This window comes from Rattus norvegicus, chromosome 10 (assembly GCF_021556685.1).
Source record: "Rattus norvegicus strain SHRSP/BbbUtx chromosome 10, alternate assembly SHRSP_T2T, whole genome shotgun sequence".
NCBI lineage: Eukaryota > Metazoa > Chordata > Mammalia > Rodentia > Muridae > Rattus > Rattus norvegicus.
Genome location: NC_141543.1, coordinates 97,705,844 through 97,728,742, shown reverse-complemented (window position 1 = coordinate 97,728,742; position 22,899 = coordinate 97,705,844). Strand labels below are relative to the sequence as shown.

At 43.1% G+C, this 22,899-nt stretch overlaps 1 protein-coding gene, 1 long non-coding RNA gene and 1 pseudogene across 2 annotated transcripts in view; 1 reads left to right on the top strand and 2 right to left on the bottom strand.

Moving 5' to 3' along the window:
- Ern1 (endoplasmic reticulum to nucleus signaling 1) overlaps positions 1–22,899 on the top strand; it is a 94,647-nt gene that overhangs the window by 2,249 nt on the left and 69,499 nt on the right.
- On the bottom strand, positions 9,072–12,906 carry LOC148003140 (uncharacterized). The gene is made up of 4 exons (XR_015632180.1): positions 12,648–12,906; positions 11,376–11,461; positions 10,096–10,253; positions 9,072–9,225 (listed from the first exon to the last, which is right to left on the bottom strand). It is a non-coding gene; the product is annotated as an uncharacterized LOC148003140 (long non-coding RNA).
- Rps10-ps6 (ribosomal protein S10, pseudogene 6) lies at positions 15,610–16,099 on the bottom strand (annotated as a pseudogene).

Genomic DNA, 22,899 nt, shown 5'->3' with positions numbered 1-22,899 from the left:
TTATTTTGTTTTGATTGGTGAAGTAGCTGGTCCATTGGAGGCAATGCTGCGATTTTCTTTAAGAGTGTGTTTTTTAATTGAGTCAGACACTGACTCATTATTAGTTGAGATTCGGGGACTACAAGATCCTTGTTAGTAAGTACTGGAAGCTGCTTTTGCCAACCCAGAATGTGCTTTAATAAGTTAGCTACATTCTAGAGATTTCCCTTTCTTCTCAGACCCTTATCTTCTATCTGTCGGTTAATTTTACATGGGCAACCACTTCAAGATTGACGGCATGTGAGACCAAATGCATTTGTAAAAAAAAAAAAAAAATTAGCTCAGCGAAGATATATCAAGTTTATTTAGTCAGTATTTGGTTTGATGGGGGTTAAGAAAAAGTCCCCGAGACCCAAGGACTATATATGTAAGAAACACACTGTGCCTCGGCAGGAGAAAGCTCAACCAGTAATGCCCTTGTTTATCATTTTTCTTGATAGCTATCACCTGAATGAATTATCCTAGCAGGAGACATGGAGTTATTTGTTCTGAGGCAGTGATTAAGATGCTTTGTTGCTGATGCTATCGGGATGGTTGCTGGTAAAATTAAACTGTACTTGTGCACTTACGTTTCATCGGTTCGGCTGCCCACTCAGCTTTCTTCGGCAAGACAGTGTTTCAGAACTGTACGTGAGGCTCACTCTTCTTCAGAAAGAGCATTTGCTGCCCTTACAGAGGACCTGGGCACCCACGTGGAGGCTAGCTACAGTCAGTAATTCCAGTTTCCCAAGATCCAACGCCCTCTTCAACCTCTGCAGGCACCAGGCATGCATGTTGTACATACATGCTGGCATTTATATATATAATAAAAAGTAATTTTTTTTTCAAAGTTCAGTGCTAGAGCATGACGGTAGAGCTGTCTGTGAGCCGACACTGCTGGGTAGCATAGTCCCACCTTCCTAGGTTGAGGGCAGGGAGTTACTTGCTTGCTTTAGGTTTCTCCACACCATTTTCACATTAAAGACTGGCTGACTCTTTAATTTTTTATTGAATTTCTCCCTTGCCTTTGGGATCTAAAGTCTTTTTAAATATTTTGTGTTTTATAATGATCAAATATTTCCTCCATGGAAAAGATACGGAGGAGAAGCCCCTGATGGATTCGGTTCATATTATTTTCAGATAACTTGGGGGCTGTCACCTGGCAAGGTGATTAGAGTGTGATGCTGACTTAGAAAGCAGGGCTGGTGAATCACACCCCATGAATAATAAGGATGTTGGGTGACTGTACCTCCTGGATGCTGCGGCTGGCCCCAAGGCTTTAGCTTTACCATATTCCATGTCTGGTTTGAGTCTTGCTTGCCTCAGAGTGACATATTGCCGAGCTATGCACTGTAGAGGGTGGGTGAGTGCACCCTACCCTGTTGGGGAAAGTAGAAGTTAAAAACAAATTATCATAAGGCTATTACTTGCGATTTGTTTTAAAAGTTCAACCTTCATCCAGTTAAAAAGCATTTGAGCTTTTCACAGGTTGGGGAATGGAGTCCTGATAGGGTTGCCATGGTTTGCCTAGCAGTTGCCTCTCTCTCTCTCTGTTTCTCTCTCTCTCTCTCTCTCTCTCTCTCTCTCTCTCTCTCTGTTTCTCTCTCTCCCTCTCTTTCTCTCTCTCTCTCTCTCTCTCTCTCTCTCTCTCTCTCTCTCTCTCTCTGCATATGTTCTTTTCTGCATGATAACATGGCAATTTTTGTAAAAATCCAAAGTTGGGCAGTGGTGTCGCCCACTTTTAATCCCAGCACTTGGGAGATGCTTATGAATTCAAGGCCAGCCTGGTCTACAGAGCAAGTTCCAGGGCAGCTAGGGCTACACAGAGAAACCTTGTCTCAAAACAAAACACAACACCCCCCCTCAAAAGAAAAAAAAAACAAAAAAGAAATCAAAATAATCATTTTTATTGACGAAAACTTAGAAAGGATAGATAAGCCTGAAGTAGACAGAGGTGAAACTAAAACCCCTGTGTAATCACTACAAATCAAACATCACCTCCATTAACATTTCCAGTAGCACTGTGGGACTCCAGTTGACTCATTAAAAAGGTTAATCCCATAGTTTTTAGTGTATTGAGAGAATTGTACAACCGTCTCCACAAGTAAGTTGCCAACATTTTCATTGTCACTGAAAGAAACCCTATGCCCATTAGCTGCTGCTCCCTTCCCCACCTCCATCCACCTCCTGTCCTTTTGCAATATGAGACCACTTTCTATCTCAGTGGATTTACCTGCTTTGCACATTTCATATTGATATCACCGACTTCTTTGATACATCATTCTGTTTTTTTTTTTCAACGCTCACATAGAACATAACATTAGTTGCAGAATAATATTTCTATCTGTGGACACCACATCCTGGCAGCTGATGGTCGTGTGGATTATTTTTACGTTGGGGCTACTGCAGATGTTGCTAAGAACACTAGTTTCTGAATGGATACATGCTTTCAGTTTTCTTGGTGTAGACTTGCTGGATCATGTGATAACTATGTATTTAACCTTTTGTTGAATGGTCAGACTCTTCCCTGAAGTCAGCCTCACTAGTTTTTACATTCTCACCTGCAGTGTAACAAAAAGAACAGGAGCCCCCAAAAGAAAGATTAATATGTGTACTTACTGTGTATTCTAGTTTTCTAGTGGACATGAGTGCTCATTCATTGTGGTTTTGAGATGCTTTTCCCTGATGGTTAATCTACTAATATCTACCAATATTTTTTAAGACTTTTTTTCTGTGCACAAATTTACATAGATGTTTTTCTTACCTAGACTGAAGCAGAGAGATCATTTTTCTGTCAGTAAATTTAATTCTGTAACATCTGTTTGCACACTACTTCTGAATGGAGGCTCCATAATTTTTTTTTTATTTATTAACTTGAGTATTTCTTATATACATTTCGAGTGTTATTCCCTTTCCCTGTATCCGGGCAAACATCCCCCTCCCCCCTCCCCTTCCTTATGGGTGTTCCCCTCCCAACCCTCCCCCCATTGCCGCCCTCCCCCCCGAGGCTCCATAATTTGACCATTTAGATAATACATAGTTTTTTTTTTAAGATTTATTTATTTTATTTTATGTATATGAGTACACTGTAGCTTCAGACACACCAGAAGAGGGCATTGGATCCCATTACAGATGGTTGTGAGCCACCATGTGGTTGCTGGGATTTGAACTCAGGACCTCTGGAAAAGCAGTCGGTGCTCTTAACCACTGAGCCATCTCTCCAGCCCTACATAGTTTTTAAAATTTTGATTACTGTAAGTACTGTGATGAACCACCTTGTTGGTAACCTCTTGAATATATATTAGCTGCTTAATTTGCTGGGAATAGGTTTCTGGACCTGAAATTTGTAACCATATGTGTAGATTTACAGTTCTAGTCTAAACCCTCAGGCACCATTGGTTGTTTGTTTTGTTAATTTTGTTATTTCATTTTATGTGTACAGGCATTTTATCTTAATGTATATGTGTGTACCACCTACATGCCTGGTGCCTGCAGAAGCCTTATCAGACCCACTTGAGTTACAGACAGTTGTAAGCCACCACGTGGGTGCTGGGAATCAAACCCAGGTTTTCTGGAAGAGTAGCCAGTGCTCTTAATCACTGAGCCATCCCTCCAACTGTTGGATTTTTTTTAAAAAGCATAAAACCAACTTTAAATTGGTTTTATGACAGGGCTGGAGAGATGGCTCAGCAGTTAAGAGCACTCACTGACTGCTCTTCTGGAGGTCCTGAGTTCAATTCCCAACAACCACATGGTGGCTCACAACCACCTGTAATGGAATCCAACACCCTCTTCTGGTGTGTCTGGAGACAGAGACAGTGTGCTCATATACATAAAATGAATAAAATTTAAAAAAATTGGTTTTATGACAACCATTTTGGAGTAAGCTGTTTTCTTTTAGAAGTATGGATTTATAAGATGGATGAAGATGTTTTAGTTTATGTTTTCATGATGAAAATAATCTTGGTCACATCTCTGACCCCTATATAACTAAGTGTTGGTGAGAAGAAGATGCTTTATTCTGGCTTTTTAAATGGCTCCTACACAGCTTCCTTTGCTCTGTAGTGGTTTCAGATCAGCTTTGTAGCAGATGCAGCCCCCACGAGCACTCTAAAATACCTCAATCCTGTGACTTTAGTTCTGATTATAGCCTGTCTCCTGCAGATAAGATTCTTTGTCGGGTTATGAGACCATTTAAAGTTTAGCCTGAAGAGTGTTCATAAATCAAGAGCTACTATATTAATTGTCCTTTTAGAGGTTCCTGTTCTTTCATGGTTTGCCCTTGCAACTGTTTTTCTTAGGAAGATTAAAGTACCAGTTGACAGTAAACTTATTACTTTGGTAGTTTTTTTTTTTTTTTTTTTTTTTTTTTACAACAAAAGAACCTGTTTATCCAAAGAAGAAAAGTGTGTCCCTTTCAAAATAATTACTTCTTCAGGGTCAATTTATATGTTATACAAATCTGCCCCTCCCTTTACCATTTTGGTTATAGCAATTATAACTTTATAATCATGTAGTTTAATTACTCATCTACTATTAAGTAACTTTAAAACAAAATAACTTTTTTTATTTTTTTGAGACAGGGTCTCTTTGTATAGCCTTGGCTGTCCTGGAAATCATTAAGTAGACCAGGCTGGCCTTGAACCAGAAATTTCCCTGCCTCTTTTTTTTTTTAATTATTTTTTTTTTAAGATTTATTTTTTTATTTTGTATATGAGTACACTGTAGCTGTCTTCAGAAACACCAGAAGGGGACATCAGATCCCATTACGGATGGTTGTGAGCCACCATGTGGTTGCTGGGATTTGAACTCAGGACCTCTGGAAGAGCAGTCGGTGCTCTTAACCACTGAGCCATCTCTCCAGCCCATTCCCTGCCTCTTACTCCTGTGAGCTGGGATTAAATGTGTGTGCTGCTATGCCCACCACCAGAATAACTTAAAAATTTTTGTTTTGGGGTTGGGGATTTAGCTCAGTGGTAGAGCACTTGCCTAGCAAGCACAAGGCCCTGGGTTCAGTCCCCAGCTCCGAAAAAAAGAAAAGAAAAAAAAATTTTGTTTTGTTTTGGAGACATGATTTCCTTATGTAGCACTGGCTGGTCTGGGACTCAAAGCGTAGACTAGGCTGGACTACTACTAATCAAACTTGTGTGATCTGTTGTCTCTGCCTCCCTAGCTGGGATAACAGATGTCCTGCCAAAACAGCTTTAATAATCCTAACCAAAAAGGAATCTTTTTTTAAAAATACATATATTTACTCTTAAGCCAATTATCCTTATATAACTTAAAATAGTTCCCAGTTCTTTCTGGCCATCACTAAATACAACTTCTGCATGAGTCATGCTGCAGTTGGACCACAACTGTTACTACTTAGTCTGATCACAGTTTATGGCAGACACTTGGATTAGATTTTTACTTGTTTATTAAAATGTTGAAATCTGACTCACCCTCAGATTATCAGCACTTCCTACCACTTAAAGGATTCAAAAGCATAGTCTTTGAAGGGAGTTTCCAAAATATTTTAGAAGTATTTCGAGCTGCCAGTAACATATATGAGTAAATGTGTAGGTTTCTGGGGGAACTGAGATCGGTGTATAAGAGACAGGCCCATTCCGTCTCAGCCATCTGATCTAGTTCAAGAGTGCAGTGCAGTGACACCCTCAGTGCACCCTCAGTGACAGTAGGAACTCTTGCCCTCTGGAAAGACAGGTTAGAAAGCCAGGGTCAGGGAGGTCTGGTCACCTGTCCTGGGTAATATGTGAATGGCCGGAGGACCTTTGGACCTGATCCTCCTGCTTTTCTATGGAGAGCTGTCCCCAACCCTGGCCCTTTGCAGTCCTCCGGTCCTGGGGCTTATGTTAGAAATGTCGGGGTTGGGGATTTAGCTCAGTGGTAGAGCGCTTGCCTAGGAAGTGCAAGGCCCTGGGTTCGGTCCCCAGCTCTGGGGGGGGGGGGGGGGAATGTCTCCTAGTTGTACTGAGTGTGAACTAAGGAGGTCACCATGAGGCTCTGGGTTTGAAGGGCCATCTGGGAGGCTTTCTGGAAAGTGCTTGCTTACTAAGTGGTGTGTATCCCTCCCACGTGAGCTATGACCTATGACCTCCCTGTGTTGTAGCAGGGAGCTTCATGAGCTACAGAAGCTGCTTGGCTCCATCAGGAAGCTCTATCAGGAGGCAGGCCATCTCTGACCCAGCCTCAGAGGGCGAAGCTCAAGAATCCACTAGGCCAGATTTTCAGTTTGAGCTCATTTCTTTGAGGTCTAATAATATCCAAGCAGGTGTGTGTTTTTCGGTAACTTTTTGCCTAGTAATATGTCTGAAATACCAAAACTGAAAACTTATATCTTAGAAGTCCTTACAAAGTTCTTAATAGCAACCCTGCCAAAGCCTTCACCAAGAAACCCTGAAGAGATGGGGTGTCTCTGCAGAGTCCCCCACCTCCCAAGCAGTTCTGTGGTGGCAGGAAGGACCTGACCCTGGGACCACAGAGGAAGGACTCTGATTAGCCTAGGTGAACAGAGGAGAGTATAGTGGGGGTGGGGAGACAAGAAGGTGCCCTAGGCTTGTGTGTGTGTGTGTGTGTGTGTGTGTGTGTGTGTGTGTGTGTGTGTGTGAATGTGTGAGTGTGAGACTTCTTGCTGATTTATGCTAGAGCCAGAGAAACAATCCTGTCTTGCTTTTTTGTTTATTTTTTGCCGCCTCTGTGGAGTTTAGCATGCTGTGTTTAGCCATTCCCACTGTAGTGTAGGCACTAAGCAGATATTGATTGAATTTCCCTTTGAAGTAAGGACCATAAAACAAGGGGCTCTTTTATTTGTTTGTTTGCTTGTTTTGTTTTTTGTTTTGTTTTTGCATTTTTTGAGACAGTTTCTTGGTGTAGCTCTGACTGTCCTGGAACTCCCTCTGTAGAACAGGCTGGCACAGACTTCAGAGATCTGCCTGGGTCTGCATCCCCAGTCCTGCCACCACTGCCTGGGTCTGCATCCCCAGTCCTGCCACCACTGCCTGGGTCTGCATCCCCAGTCCTGCCACCACTGCCTGGGTCTGCATTGCCTGGGTCTGCATCCCCTGTGCTGCCACCACTGCCTGGGTCTGCATCCCCTGTGCTGCCACCCCTGCCTGGTGCAGGGGGCTGCTATTTTTAACATAAAGCAAATGGCTTGTGGGTTTTAGGGTTGAGATGAGGGAAAGATGTCGCTTTGGTTGTCTCTGTTCTGTAATCTTTAAAAGGATTCCAGTGATAATGTGCACTTTTATTCAATTAGAGGGCCTTTCAGAACATTTACTTGGGTAGACAACCTAAGTGGGTAGCATCTTCATGAGCTCCTCCTGTTGCAGTGAGATTCATTTTTTCCCATTGCCAAATCCCATCGGGTTAATGGTAGTGATGAGTACAGGTCCATTTCATTCCTCACTCAGCGTGAGGTTTCACTACTAAAACATGTTCCTTGATGCAGGATCGTCTTCATGTATTAAACATGATTTCCTTAGACTGTGGACTAATTTATAATTATAATTCTAAACCATCTTGTTCTGGTGGATTATCTCCCCTCCCTCATCTCAGATGAGGGGACAGTTGTTTGTCTAGGTCTCAGGAGTGTTTGTCATAGAAACTGAGTTTCTTCCTGTGCTTCTGAGCACAAGGTGCTGCTGCTGTCAGATCCCCAGGTCCTGAGGTTGTCATTGACCTCTGGCCAAGCCAGAGGAGCTCATTGACTACGGTAAATCATATCTCTTAAAACTAATAGCCCTTTACTCCTGAGGGGCCTTGCAAGTGGGAGAGAAACATCTGCATAGACTGCCACAGCTGCACCAAGTGTGTGTCACTTGCAGCAAAGCTTCCTAGCCTGAACTTGAATCAGCAGGGACGCTTTTAAAGCCATGCTCAGCTACCGTCCCAAATGAAGGGAGTCAGAATCTCTGGACACAGCCTGGCATCTTTAAAACAGTCGTCCTCAGCCCCAGCTCACTGATATTTAGCCAGGCTTGTAGACCATCCCTGTGCCTTCCTTGGTTTGATCCTTGCAGAGAAGTACAGTTGCATGCCCAGGGGTATCACAGGGTGCCCCAGACCACAGAAGCTGCAACTCAGTGTTTGGAGAGGTTTCCGATCAATAGATCCTGCTAGTGAGTGGCAGAACTAAAAATAGAGAACCAAGTACGGCCTTTTCCCTACTGTTTCATTGTTCAACTTTGTGTGTGTTTGTGTGTATGTGTGGCATGTTCAAATGTGTGATAAATGGGAAGAGGTGCCAAAGATATCTAGCCTTTGGTAAAGCAGGGTGCTTTTGGGATTTTGTTAATTTGATTTTTAAAAAATACTCATTAATTTTATTTGTATATATATGCGCCTGAATGTAGGTATGTGCACTACATGTGTGTAGGAGCTCACAGAGGTCAGAAGTGTATGTGTATGATCTGTCTCTTGGAACTAGAGTTACAGATGGCTGTGAGCTATCATGTGGTGCTGGGAAGCAAACTAGAGTATTCTGCAAGAGGACTAAGGGATCTTAAACTCACAGAGCTACTCTCTCTTTCATTTGGACTTAGGACTTATTAATTAGGCTAGGCTGGCTGACCAGTGAGCCCCAGGGGATCTACCTGGTCTGTCTCTCCAGAATTGTGACTTTTAAGTGCATACCACAATACATAATGCTAGGGTCAAACTCAGGTCCTCATCTTCACAAGATAAGTATATTAGTGACAGTTCCCCAGCCCTTCCTATTCAACATTTTCTTTTGTTATTTTAAAAAAGCAGGTTAATAAAAGACCTATCGACATTTATTCTTTGAGCACTAACTACTGAAATTGCTATTATCAGCATTACCTGATAGCTGGCCTTATATTCAAATACTCTTAAATAACTGAAATGTGAGAGGTTTAGGGAGATGCTTATTAGAAGGTCCTGAGCAGTTAGTTGTATTTGCTTTCTCTGTTTATGAAGAGACTCAGGAATCAAAACAGCACAGCTTTCAAGGTTCCCCTGACAAACCCCAACACGTAAAACATCCTTGTGGTTTCAAAGGATGAAAGCAGGAATGAAGTACCCAAGGGAAGTGGATGAAAGGCGTTTATGGAGGAAGTAAGTTGGACCTTTAAAGTACAAGAGTGAAGCATGCACTTTCCTAGAAGTCAAGGACATAGTTGTGTCCTGTGTTTAGTGTGCCACTACTCACAGTAGCCATAGTAGGGGATCAGCCGAGGTGTTCATCTGTGGGTGAGCAGATAGAGAAAAGATGGTAAGTACATACAATAGGATGTTACCTGGTCGTGAGGAAGAATGAAATCCTCTCACTGTGATAACATGAGTGGAACGGGAGGACATACATAGTGTTAAGTAAAGTAAGGCAGACAGAGCCAGACAGATACCATGTGCTCCTACTCACGTGTAGAAGCTAAAGAAATTGATCTCATAGAAATAGACAATAGAATAGTGGCTACCAAACCATGGTAACACACTGTAATTCCAGAACATGGGAGGCTCAAGAAAATCTGGGCTACATAGCTTCAGACCTTATCTCGGGGTCAGGGGAAGTGGATGTGCCAGGCAAGGGAAAGGGTGAGGAAGGTACAGAGGGCAGGTAATTAAAAAATACGGCTCAACTGGTGAGATGGCTCACCTAGGTAAAGCACTGGCTACCAAGCCTAATGACCTGAATTCCATTCCCAGAAACCACGTGGTGGAAGGACAGAATTGATTCCTCCACATTATCCTCTGACCTCCACACACATGTGCCCTAGCACACGCCCCCACCTCCCAGATAGGAGTTCGGTGGCACAATACAATATAATTAGTGGCAATTCATTATATATTTCCAAATGGTTAGAAAGGATTTGAATGTTTCTTTTTGTTTGTTTGTTTTTTGAGACAGGATTTCTCTATGTAGCTTTGGCAGTCCTGGAATTAGCTCTGTAGAACAGGCTGTCCTCAAACAGAGATCTACCAGTCTCTGTCTCCCAAGTGTGGGGTCAAAGGTGTCACCACCACCGCCTGGCTAAATGATTCTTTTTAAGAATTTATATCTTTATCTTTGTTGTATTAATGTTTGCTTGTATGAATTTCTGTTTGCCGTGCATGTACCTGGATCCTGAAGAGGTCAAGAAGCCATCAGGTCCCTGGAATAGGAGTTACAGGCAGCTGTGAGCCACTGTGTGGATCCAAGCAGGGTTCTCTGCAAGAGCAGCCAGTGTTCTGTCTAACCTCTGAGCCATCTCTCCAGCTCTGGATTTTGAATGCTTCTAACACAAATGAGACATGAGACGATGGAAATGCTAATTACTCTGACTTGATTGTTGCCTATTATATAGGTCTGAAAACATATGGCTATGCATAAATACATACAACTATTCTATTTGTTTAAAACATTGTTAGGTGTGAGCAAGATGTCTTAGTGAATAAAGCATCTTTTTTTAAAAAAGATTTATTTATTATATATAAATACACATGGTGGCTCTCTTCAGACACACCAGAAGAGGGCACTGGCTCCCATTACAGATGGGAGCCACCAAGTGGTTACTGGGATTTGAACTCAGGACCTCTAGAAGAACAATCAACACTCTTAACCGCTGAGCCATCTCTCCAGCCCCATGAATAAAGTACCTTGCGACCAATCCTGTCTACCTGAGTTGGCTCCCTGGAACCAACATGGTAGAAGAAAAAAGTAGACTCCCAAAAGCTGATCTTTCCTCAAAAACGAACATCTATGTACGCATGCACAGATGCACACTTATACATTAGATAGACATTAGATTAAATAAAAGAAGCATGTAGAGCAGGTGAGTAGGGACCTGGGAAGTCAGTGAGCTTGTTTCCATCAAGTAAGGCTCAGAGGTTCTGGAATCATGGCACCTTTCCTGAGCATTGCTCCTACCACAGCACTTGGATAAGTATCACATCACTTACTGTAGGGGTCAGCATACAAGTCTGTACCCCAGTTTGTTTTTCTTCCTCTGGAAGAGTGAATGGTGGCAAGAAGCTTCAGAAATGTTTGAAAACCCTGAGCAAATAAATCCAAGTGCTGCTCATGTTGATTTTTTTTTTCTTTTTTTTTGGTTCTTTTTATCGGAGCTGGGGACCGAACCCAGGGCCTTGCGCTTCCTAGGCAAGTGCTCTACCACTGAGCTAAATCCCCAACCCCGCTCATGTTGATTTTTAATGGTAGCGAGAAAAGGTTTAAAATTAGGGGAATTCCCCAGTAGTTAATTTGATTCTTGTGATGACTCTGTTTCCAAATGTGTGTGTATGTGTTTCACATTTACCAAAATTAAAATTCTTCCCATTATAGAAGCATCTGTGCCATCACCAAAGAAGTTAAAATAGTATAAGAAAGTTTGTAAAACCAGATTTGAAGAGTCTCTCACCTGTGAGGTACTTTGTGTTTGCTCTGCTCAGTTCAGCAGTCTTGCCCCATAATTCTGTGAGGGCTCGTTTTCCTAGTTGTCATGGTCTAGTTTTGTAAAGAAGAAAACAGTTTCTTTACACAGTGTGATTAAGACGTTTATCTATAGTTTTGCTGCTTAACTAACAAATAGTCAAACCACAGTTTCTCTAAGACCAGCCCTATTCCTGCTCTGAGGGCTGAGTGCTTGGAAATCTTTATAAAGTTCTTAGTGCTGGTAAAGTTCAGTCTCTTATCTGATCTGTGGTTGGATAGAAGAAGGTTCTCTCCCTTAGATGCTGGATGCTTTAAGAGTCTACATAGCTTGTGTGTATAGCTAGAAAGCAGTCTTTTGGTCCCTACAGCATTTTCTTTTAATTTTATTTGTTTTAGCTTTTTTTTTTTTTTTTTTTTTTTTTTGGAGCTGGGGACCGAACCCAGGGCCTTGCGCTTCCTAGGTAAGCGCTCTACCACTGAGCTAAATCCCCAGCCCCTTGTTTTAGCTTTTAATTTCTTTCCCTACCCTACCTTAAAGTGAATCAGATAATTACTAATATTCAGTGTTGCAATATTCTGAGATAAAAGGAGATACCAGGGTGTGGCATGGATTGGCAATGACCGTGTTTAAAGGCATCAAGACTTCTACAACATCTATGTGGATTTTGGATGTGGTTTAATCTGGGGCTAGAAGAACACAGCAAAGCTTGAGGGAGGTAAAGTCCTGGTATATTATGGGTACTCACACAGTAGAGCTAAAAGGCTCCATCCAGCCCACTTTTCTTTCCCCAATAGAAGTGGAATGCCCTGCTCAAAGGCCAGGCTGGGACACACCAGTGCATCCCACAGCACCTCCATTCAGCCCTCCCCCCCACAAACAAACAAACAAAACAAAGCATATGCCAGGTTCATGGGGCTATCTCCAAACCTTGGTGTTTTGTTTGGTTTGGTTTGGTTTGATTTGGTTTATAAGCAGGTCCCAGCACATGCCCTTGTCTGGCCTAGAGACCAAGCTGTCCTCAAACTCAGAGACATGCCTATCTCTGCCTCGTGAAAGCTGGGACTAATGATGGACACCACCATGCCCAGCAGCCTCGAGTTCTTTGCACTTTGGTTTTGGGAGGATTAGTCACAAGTTTTGGTTGGAGTCAAATGAGCACATTTGAGCTCAGCACAGGATGTCAGGACTTGGCCCAGGAAGGGAGAGCGGCTCTGAAGATTGGAGGCCTGTTGTGGAGCGCACTTTTCATTGTCTTACCTGACTCCCCTGTTAGGAGGTCAGCTCCTTGAAGACAGGAGCTTTGTAAGCTTTGGGGGTTCTCTTTCTGTCCATGTGTAAGTTAAAACTAAGAGAGCGGAGTTGAAATAAGTGAACTAGCAAGCAAGAGAAACTGAAGAGTTCAGCCAACAGGAAACTGAGTGAGGCAGGGAGTGCCTGGAAGAGATTGGTAAATCCTACAAGTCCTTGCCAATCTCCTTAAGTAATGGAGGCCGTGATTCAATGGCTTATCTTAGTCCGTGGGGTTCTGTATTTCTTTCTATTGTATTAAAAGCCATTCTAGAATGGGTGCAGGCACCATAGAGACAGAGAGTGATTCAGAAGAAAGGAGCAGGTTTAACAATCCTTCTGATCACATATCCAGGGGCTGACCAGACATGAGGTCTTAGAAAGCAGACCTTGAGGTGGGGTCTACCAGAGGTTTTACTGTGTTGTCCTTAGTCTACAACCAGCTAAGCAACATTAATATAGTAGTAGTATAAATTAAAACACGAGGGAGGACTCCCACTATGTGCTTGATCATCATGTTTGGTATGTGGAGTGCTTTGTTCTTCAAGAATGAGGTTTTTCCTTCTAGGTCTGTTTCCCAGTGTCACAGCAGCGTATGGTCCTGCCGCTTCTGTGGGGGCATACATGGAGAAATAACCAACTAGACGTGTCGGATTGATTCTGGCCTTTGTGGACCACTCTATAAGTGCAAACTTTTCCCCTAGCCCTACCTGTTTACATTTCCTGTCTCCTTTTTTTTCCTCTCCAGCCACACTGATCCTAGAGGTCCTTAAATACAGCAGATATTTTCAGTCTCATGGCCTCTGCACAGGCTGTGTCCACTGCCTAGGTAGCTCTTCCTTTCCTCTCTGTAGATATTAACTCAAGAAAACCTTTGACATGAAATCTTTGCCCTCAAAGCCCAACTCACGCCATCAAAAGACTGAATCCATCTTCTGTTATACTTTTGTGACTCCTGTCTCTTTCATAGTGTTTAATAAAGCAGCTTGTCTTTTTCTGTTTGTGAAATTAACTGTTCTGATGTTCATTTGTTCATTCATTCATTCATTCATTCAATGTGCATTGCTGTTTGCCTGCATGTATGTCTGTGTAAGAGTGTCAGATCTTGGAGTTACAGACAATTGTGAGCTGCCATGTGGGTGCTGGGAATTGAACCCAGGTCCTCTGGAAGAGCAGTCGATGTTCTCGACCACTGAGGCATCTTTCCAGCCCCAACTGCTCTGACTTTTTAATGGATAATAAACTCCTTGAGGACAGGAGCAGATCTCTTTTGTAGTGATTATTATTGTGTTTTGTTATTATTCATTTTTAACTTTAAATTGCCATATATATCTCACATTGATTAAAAATTTCCCTAAGTACTTCAGAGTTTTATTATTTATTATTTCTCACCCATTTTATAGGTGACAAAGCCAGGGCAGGGGTTGCTCATTGGTAGTCTGGCTTCAGAATCTGGCCCATTAACAACCACAGCATAATGGTCAGGCTCTACACTGTACTAATAGTTATCTTTTGAATTGTTCAGCATTATCAGAAAATGGTATGATCAGGCATAGTAGTGTTATAGAAATTTCTAATCCCAATCTAGGGTTTATTTCCTGGGTAAAAGACACATACACAGCCTTTATTTTTACAATAAGCTTTACTCAGCACAAGAGCTGGGCAGATCCTCTGTACTATTAGAATCTACTTTCCTACCAATAATCCTGAGTTACTACTTACTGTGTTTCATCTGGGCTGCTCTTAACTCCAGTTGACCAGCCCTCAGGGCCACATTTTCTTGACTTATCCATCATCTTTCTCCTCTTTTCACCTTCTTTTCTCTCTTCTGATCTCCTCAGACCTCTCCTCCCCTTGCCTGGAATGCCAAGCACTACCTATCTATTCAATGTAGGCATCTTTATTTACCAGTCAGATCTACCTGGATCTCAGAGGCCTGCACTTAGCACTACAGTACTTAGCAACACCAAACCTCAGCCATGGTGGTGCCTGCTTTTATTGTTTTTTTTTTTGTTTTTTTTTGTTTTTTTTTTGGTTCTTTTTTTCGGAGCTGGGGACTGAACCCAGGGCCTTGCGCTTCCTAGGCAAGCGCTCTACCACTGAGCTAAATCCCCAACCCCCAGTGGTGCCTGCTTTTAATCCCAGCACTCAGGAGGCAGAAGCTGATAGACCTGAGTTCAAGGCCAGCCTCATCTACAAAGCAAGTAAATTCCAGGAAAGCCAGTGGCTACACGGAGAAATTCTGAAACTCTGTCATGGGGGGGGGGGGGGGGCGGGGGGAGAAAGGAGGAGGGAGGAGGAAGAGGGAAAAAATAGTATGGTTTGTTGTATAAAGCGTTTCTAGATGGTTGAAATGCAATCCCAGGATGTAAAATGGAGTGGTGTTTGGTAAGAATCTTTTCACTCTTGAACTTTTCCTTAAACACCACAAAGCAAACACGTTTTTCTTTCCTTCCTCTTTCCAGCTTCTCTCTGGCAGTACTATCTATTGTACTGTCGATGTCTGTCCGTGAGAGATGGGAGTAACCACTGTTCGAGACAGAGTGGATAATCAGGTTTTTGAGTTTTATTTGCTTTCTGAAGATATCCTTGGCTGCCACCAATATCCTTGTTAAGTGTTCTCTGTTACATTTATATAACTCTCGCTTTCAAAATGTTTATTTTTTGCTATTTAATTAAGTTAATTTTTGAGATAGAAATCTCAGGTGCATCCCAGGCTGTTCTCAAACTCCACATGTGGTTGAGGATGACCCTGAACCCCTGAACCTTCTGCCTCCCCTTCTCAAGCACTAGGCCTATGAGAGTGGTTTGGATCCAGACATGGCTCATGCGTTCTAGAGAGGCACTGGACCAACCAAGCCACATCCTCAGCTACCTTGGAATTACTTTTTTTTTTCTTTAAAGTTTATTCAATACAATATAATCTCCAACTTCACTGAGGTGGCTGACCACGTCCATGACTGAAGCCCCCTCTAAACTGGAATTCTGTTGCTGAGCCAGCCCCAGCCTCAGCTTTCTTGTCAGCTCCAGGGGGCACAGCACTCCTTCTGTAGGTGTCTCTGTCTGCCTCTCTTCTCGTGAATCTTGCAGGCCGCCCACCCTCTGGACCTTTGGACTGAGGTCTGCCAGTCTCGGGACAGCTGTGGCTCAGGGTGGCAGGCACAGTCTCCGGAGGTAGGTGCAGGTAATACTGGATGCCCTCATTCGTGAGGTACCAGTAGAAATGTCTCCAAGCAAACTGTTCCTTCACGTAGCCTCGAGACTTTGAGAGACTGCATGGCCTTCATGACATGAAGGTTGGGCACTTTCTTGTCTGCCAGCTCGGGGTGTTTGGGCATGTGGACGTCTTTTTTGGCAACCATCACCCCTTCCTTAAAAAGGAGTTCATAGATGGCAATCTGATTCTTCTTAGGCATCAACATCACGACGGCTGCAGGGTCCCAGGTGGAGGCTGGAAAGGAAGGGGTGTGCATCCACCTTGGACTTCTTTTTTTTTTTTTTTTTTTTTTTTTTAAACATTTATTTATTTATTATGTATACATCATACAGCTTTCTGCCTGCATGTATGCTTGCAGGCCAGAAGAGGGCACCAGACCTGATTATAGATGGTTGTGAGCCACCATGTGGTTGCTGGGAATTGAACTCAAGACCTCTGGAAGAGCAGACAGTGCTCTTAACCGCTGAGCCATCTCTCCAGCCCCCCACCTTGGACTTCTTAATATTGGTTTTCCTTGTCAACATTTACATGTTGCTATTTCTCAGTTTTCAAGAGAGGGAAAGAACAACAAGACTTAGAAGGGGGACCCCTGGGAGAATGTGCACTGTGAAGAGCGTGTTCCCTCCTCCGTCCATGCCCTGGACAGCCATTTTCCTTTACCAGGGGCGGATACTGCTCCTGAAGTGTCTGGAAAGACACTTTTCGAACCTATAGCTTCTTTTTGAGCCTATAGGCTTGCTGTCTTCCTGTGGCTACTCCATTCTGCTTCTGTTTCCTGTGCACCCCTTGATAAGTTAGAGAAGGCTCCATGCCAGCTGGTTCCTCTGGCTTTTCTTTCATTTCTCTATTTAAAAGCCACAGGTCTGTGGATTTGGTTGTTCTAACACAGTCTTTGAAGCAGTTTTTATACTTACCTGTTTCTGTCTGAGTATCTGAGAAACCCATGTTGATATTAGGGGATCTGATGGCATAATTTGTACGTGGGGTGCCGGGGAGGTATATGTGTCTGTGCTCATCTGTGTGCACACATTTGCCTGTGCATGCATTTGTTGAAGCCAGATGTCAGCATTGAATGTCTTCCTTTATTTTTCTCCAGCTATTTTTTGAAATAGGGTCTTTCACCGAACCTGGAACTCACTGTTTTTGGGGAGATTAGCTGGACAGTGAGCCCTCAGGATCCCTGTGTCTCTGTCCCATAGTACTGGGGTTACACGAGTGGATGCTACATCTGGCTTTTACAGAGGTGCTAAGAATCTGAACTCAGATCTTCATGCGTGTGCAGCAAGCACTCTGCCCATCGAACCCTCTCCACAGTGCCCTCTCCACAGTGCCCTACCACCCAGAGACAAGTCTCATGTAGCCTAGGATTGCCTCTTGTCAAAGCTGGATTTGAATTCCTAGTCCTCCCTCCTTTAGCTTCCTAGTGTTGAGATTACAGGCATAGACCATCACAGCCAGCTAGCAGTAAAACTTTTTTCCACAAGTAATGTCAGTGTTTGATATCTTCCTTTTGTGAAAGCATCTTACTCCTAGTGAAACAAAGGCATAGTCTATTTTGGGAAGCTCATCATTTTATGGTCGGCTGACATGATGCTTGCCGTTGAGGTAAGTTGTCCATAGGCAGCAGTGTGCATTTGCTCATGTGCAGGGACATTAAGTGACATTGAAAGAGTAACCAGTGAGCAATGGCTGTGTCCTCCTCTCACTAGAGGCCTTTGTAAACAATTAGAACGAGTTGTCCAAGGGGCTTACTGTACAACATGGTGGCTTTACAACAGTTAATAACAGTAGTGCCTGTTCTTGAAGAGCTTTTTTAATTAAGTGTGCATGTGCGTGCGTCTGTGTCTGTGAACATGCCTATGCATGCATTTGGAACTCAGGACTGGATTCTCTCCCTGTATCCCGTGGGTGGGTTCATGGCATTGATCTCAGACAAGTGCTTTTACCTGCTACTGAGTTGTACACTTTTAAGTACATAAATTTTGATGTCATCTAAAACATAATTTTTTTTAAATTAGGAAAAGGTCTGGATTGGATTGGTGTGTGCTATAGGAAATTTTTATGAAGATTAAGGCTATGACTTTTTGTGGTATTACTCCCACACACTTACATGGATAGTAGGATCTCACGAATTTTCATCTAGAACTTTTTTTTTAAAGCCCCACCCTAGCTGCTGGAGGGATGGCTTAGTGGGCAAGAGTACTTGGCTGCTCTTCTAGAAGACCCAGGTTCAATCCTCAGTACCTACATGATGGCAATAGTCATCTATGACTACAGTTTCAGGGGCTTCAATGCCATCTTCTGGCCTCCTCAGGCACCAGGCGTAGATATGCATGCAGTCAAAACCCCACACACACTTAAAAAAGCAAAAGATAAAGACTTTACCTTGTCTAACTTGCTGTGCTATGTGATATATATGTATCTTTAGAGAATCTATAAATTATATCACCGTCTTCTTTAAGACTAACCCTTATATCAAAGCAGAATGCTGACCCTCCATCCCACTAGGGTGCTGAGGAGGGAGTTTCAGACCTGAAATGATGTAGGCTTATGGCTCTCAGACAACTATTACTTAAAGTAGTAAAATTATAGCTCAGGAACAGTGGGCAAAAGACCAGATTGGGAGGTAGAGCCTTGAGCCTGCCCTGTGTCTGTGGTTAACTGTCTATGGTGACTCGGGTAAGTCACTTCACCCCTGAGGGCCTTGATTTCTTCCCTGGGCAATGAGAGGGTTGAGAAGGTGATCCTTTGGTCTTTTCATCTCAAAAATTATATATCTCAGGAGCGTAAGCAGCTCTGCTGTTTGGTCTGTGTGGTGTGGATGAATACATGGATTCAGCTCACTATGCTGCTGTGGACTGAGTAGGGAGAGATGGTAACAAGCCAGTGTATTTAGACCTGGGGATTCTGCTGGGGTCTGGCCAGGTGTCTGAGCCAGAGTGTTTCATGCTGTTTAACTCTTATCATAGTGCTTGGCAACATCTGGCAAGTGTAGGTGGCAATTATGTCATAATACAGTTGTTTGTAGATAATTTAAATTTAACTGGAACACTTATCCACTTTCTCTTTGACCTCTTCCCTTCCCACTCCCTCTGCCCCAAGGAATCTCTAGGGAAGTGTAAAGATCAAAATTGACAGCTTCAGATTACTATCAGGACTCAGAATGTGCTATGTAATTGAGACTTATTCTCCCTTTGGGGTTTCCACATGAACACTCTAATAATAGGTTAATCGTACATGAGTATCCATATTTAAGAGGAGTTCAGCTTTAAAGAAGTCAGGTTGGTGCACCTCACAAATTTGTAGTCTAATCAGCTCTTTATTAGTCTAGATTGAGGTGGTTCTCCATCAAGATAAGTAAACCTGGCCAGTTTCTTAATTGTTACAAAGTCTAAATTGCAGTCATTTCTCTTCAGTGAAAACAGTGGGAAAACAATGGCCACGCCTGTACAGTAAGGCTCAGCTGATAAAATCATATCACCTTTGTGTTTTTGTATCTATAAAATGAGTGGTTTGCCCTAGATCTTTAATACTCCTCAGGCACCTTGGGGATTTGATAACATTCTGTCAAAGAACAAGGTAATGTTTTCTGGTCCATGATATATGTGGTAAAGGGTTTCCTGAAGCACTTTTTTTAACAGAGTATATTTTCTTCTCCAGCATGGCAGGAGGACCACGAAGACAAGCAGAACAACAAATGACTGAACTTAGACTGAGCCTTGGGCCCTACACCTAGTTAGTAGGACACAGCCACCTGTTGTGAAAGCAACCACCTTTGTGCTCAGGAATAAAGTGCACTTAGGCAGTGCCTTCTGTCAGATCTATCTGGTAAAGCAGAGGGATAGCCTGAACTGAGCTGAAGAGTTGTAACTGTCTTGGGTGGTGGTTAATTACACCACACCCTAAAATTGCCACAAATGCTAGTTTAACTCTGTGAGCTGCTTCATTGGAAACCACACAGTATATTCAGTTAGGCCTTGCCCTTTATTACCTCCCCAGTTGAGATACCTGACTCCTATCCAAAGCAAATGCCACTGTTACCTTTACTAAAACTGTCAGGAAATGGAACAGGCAGTGGGCTGGCCGAGGTACTGAATTGAATGGTTCATGGGTTATTGCCGACAGTACAGGCAAACTTGGCGTGACAGAATTTGGAACGGTTTAGGATTGTTCTGAAACCCTTAAAACTGTACATACTGAATGAAGCTCATTAAAAGTAGACGTGAGGAAGCTCTTACTGCCACCAGTGTTCTGATTCTGCACTGTTTTTTTGTTTTTTTTTGTTTTTTTTTTGTTTTTTGGTTCTTTTTTTCGTTTTTCGGAGCTGGGGACCGAACCCAGGGCCTTGCGCTTCCTAGGTAAGCGCTCTACCACTGAGCTAAATCCCCAGCCCCGATTCTGCACTGTTTTTTGTTGTTGGATCAGATATTTGAATGAGATGGGATTGGAGGCAGCATTGGATTAAAATAAATGTCTTAGTATCTGTGTCAACGGCCTTTACCTAAAGGCAGACCTCCTTCTTGAGAATTCAGCCCTTTTCCTTGGACTGTACAAGAGGCTTGGTCCTCTGTGGATCAGATGGGCTTTCTTTGGCAGAGGGGCTTTGTGTAATAGATTTGTATTCTTATCAGACACTGATTTCTCTCTCATGCTGTTGTTGTGAATGTGTCATCTTGCCTAGTGGGAATTTTTTTTTTTTTCTTTTTTTCGGAGCTGGGGACCGAACCCAGGGCCTTGCGCTTCCTAGGCAAGCGCTCTACCACTGAGCTAAATCCCCAGCCCCGCTAGTGGGAATTTTTAAAAGTATTTTATTCATCATAATTATGTGTATATGAGTGATATTTGGGCCTGTGTGTGGAAGTCAGAGGTCAGCTTGCAGGGGTTGCTTTGCTTTTGTTATGCGGTGCTGAAGAGCAAGCTCAGGTGTCAGGCTCAGTGTCAGGAGCCTTGTTGAGCCATCTCCCTAGCCCTACTGCTGTGACTTCTTGATGCCCTTTGGTCACTATTGGGCACAGCCTTTTCCATGTGATTCAATGGCACACTGAACCCTGCTGAATACTTTGTAAAGCAGCCAGAATCTCCAGTGTCTGGCTCCGCTTGCATTTTTAGCAGGTAACACTGTGCGAGCAGAATTGTAGATGCAAATATTCTTTAAAATATCTTTTAATGCCTATCTCTGTTATAGGACACTATGCTGAGGGCTTCTTGCTGGGTTGACATGCTCTATAGGTGTTTTATTTATTGAGTTAATTTATTTGTTTACTTATTAAAGCACTACAGGACTAGAGTCTGTGGTGATATACCAGAGAAGTTTCTGATATTCTTGAAAAATCAGTGAATCTGGGCTGGCAAACACCTTTAATCCCAGCACTTGGGAGGCAGAGGCAGGCGGATCTCTGAGTTTGAGGTCCACAGAGTGAGTTTCAGGACAGCCAGGGCTACACAGAGAAACCCTGTCTGAAGAGGAAAAAAATCAGTGTGTCCAGGTTGTAATTCTCTTTTTTTTAATGGAGAAGATTTATTTTGGTATGTGTGTATAAATGCTCACACATATGCATGTGCACCACATGTATGCCTGGCACCTGAAGAAGCCAGAAGAGGGGTTAGGATTCTCTAGAACTGGAGGTTAAAGGGCTTTGTGAGCCACCATTCGGGTACTGGACACTTAACCTGAGTCCTCTACAAGAGCACAGAAGGGGGAACGGGGATATGAGTGAGTGTGTGTGTGTGTGTGTGTGTGTGTGTGTGTGTGTTGGGGAATTTTATAAATGGAACAGTAATTACATTCCTCTTTATGCTTCAGTCTTGTAAGTCAGTTGAGACCCCTGACTCCTATCCAAAGCAGATGCCATTGTTACTTTTACTAAAACTGTCAGGAAATGGAACAGGCAGTGGGCTGGCCGAGGAACTGAATTGAATGGTTGATGGGTTATTGCCGACAGTACAGGAGTTACAGACAGTGGTGAGCTGCCATGTGGTGCTGAAAATTAAACCTGGGTTCTCTGGAAGAGCAGGCAGTGCTCAACTGCTGAGCCATCTCTCCAGCCCCTATTTTTTTTTTTAAAGACCAGTTGTGCTAATACAGCACGAGTCGTCTAAGGAGGAGAGAGTAATCCGGCCTGTTTGTTACTGACCTCTGCTTCCCACCGCAGGCTGACATCTGTGCTGCACAAACATACAAGGTCTTGTCGGCCTGCCCCTGGGAAAATGCCCTGCCTGCTTCTGAATATTCCTGTTAGAGCTAATAATTATAAACTCTCATTCTTTAGCACATTTTAATTCACTTAAAATTGATTAGTTTTCATTTAGAGACATGCAGATCTAATCGCTGTCAAGAGTCTATCTGTCCAAACTGGGTAGTAGAACAAAGCACTTTGGGACTTGGTCTCACTGACCTGCTTCTTCCCTGTCTTACCAGTGACCCTGTACTGTGCACACATTAGTGAACCAAAACGGACTCTGTTTTTTCTAGTTTGTGTAGAGTCTCATGTTCCTTGGTTGGCCGTGAACTTCCTCAGTGACCAGGGTTAACTTCGGCCTCTACTTCCCAGGTGGTGGTTATATAATGGGCATTCACCACTGCCTGGTTTATATAGTACTATGGATCCAACACAGGGCTTCATGCATGGTAGGCAAGCACCCCACCAGCTAGGCTACATCTTTAGCCAACCAAAAGAAACTATTTTATTTTAAAAACATTATTTTATTTTATGATTAAGGTTGTTTTGCCTGTATGTATATCTGTGTACCACTTGTGTGCCTGGTACCCTGAGAAGTCAGAAGAGGAACGCAGATCCTTTGGAACTGAAGGTACAGATGTTTGTGAGCCACCACGTGGGGGCTGGGAATTTGGACCTATGTTCTCTGGAAGAGCAGCCAGTGTTCTTAACCACTGAGCATCTCTTCAGCCCCCCAGATGAACTCCTTCAAGCCCTTTGCTTTCTCTTTACCTCTGGAACAAGCTGACTAGTAGAGTTAAGCCCTGATAAGGAGATAAAGAGTCCT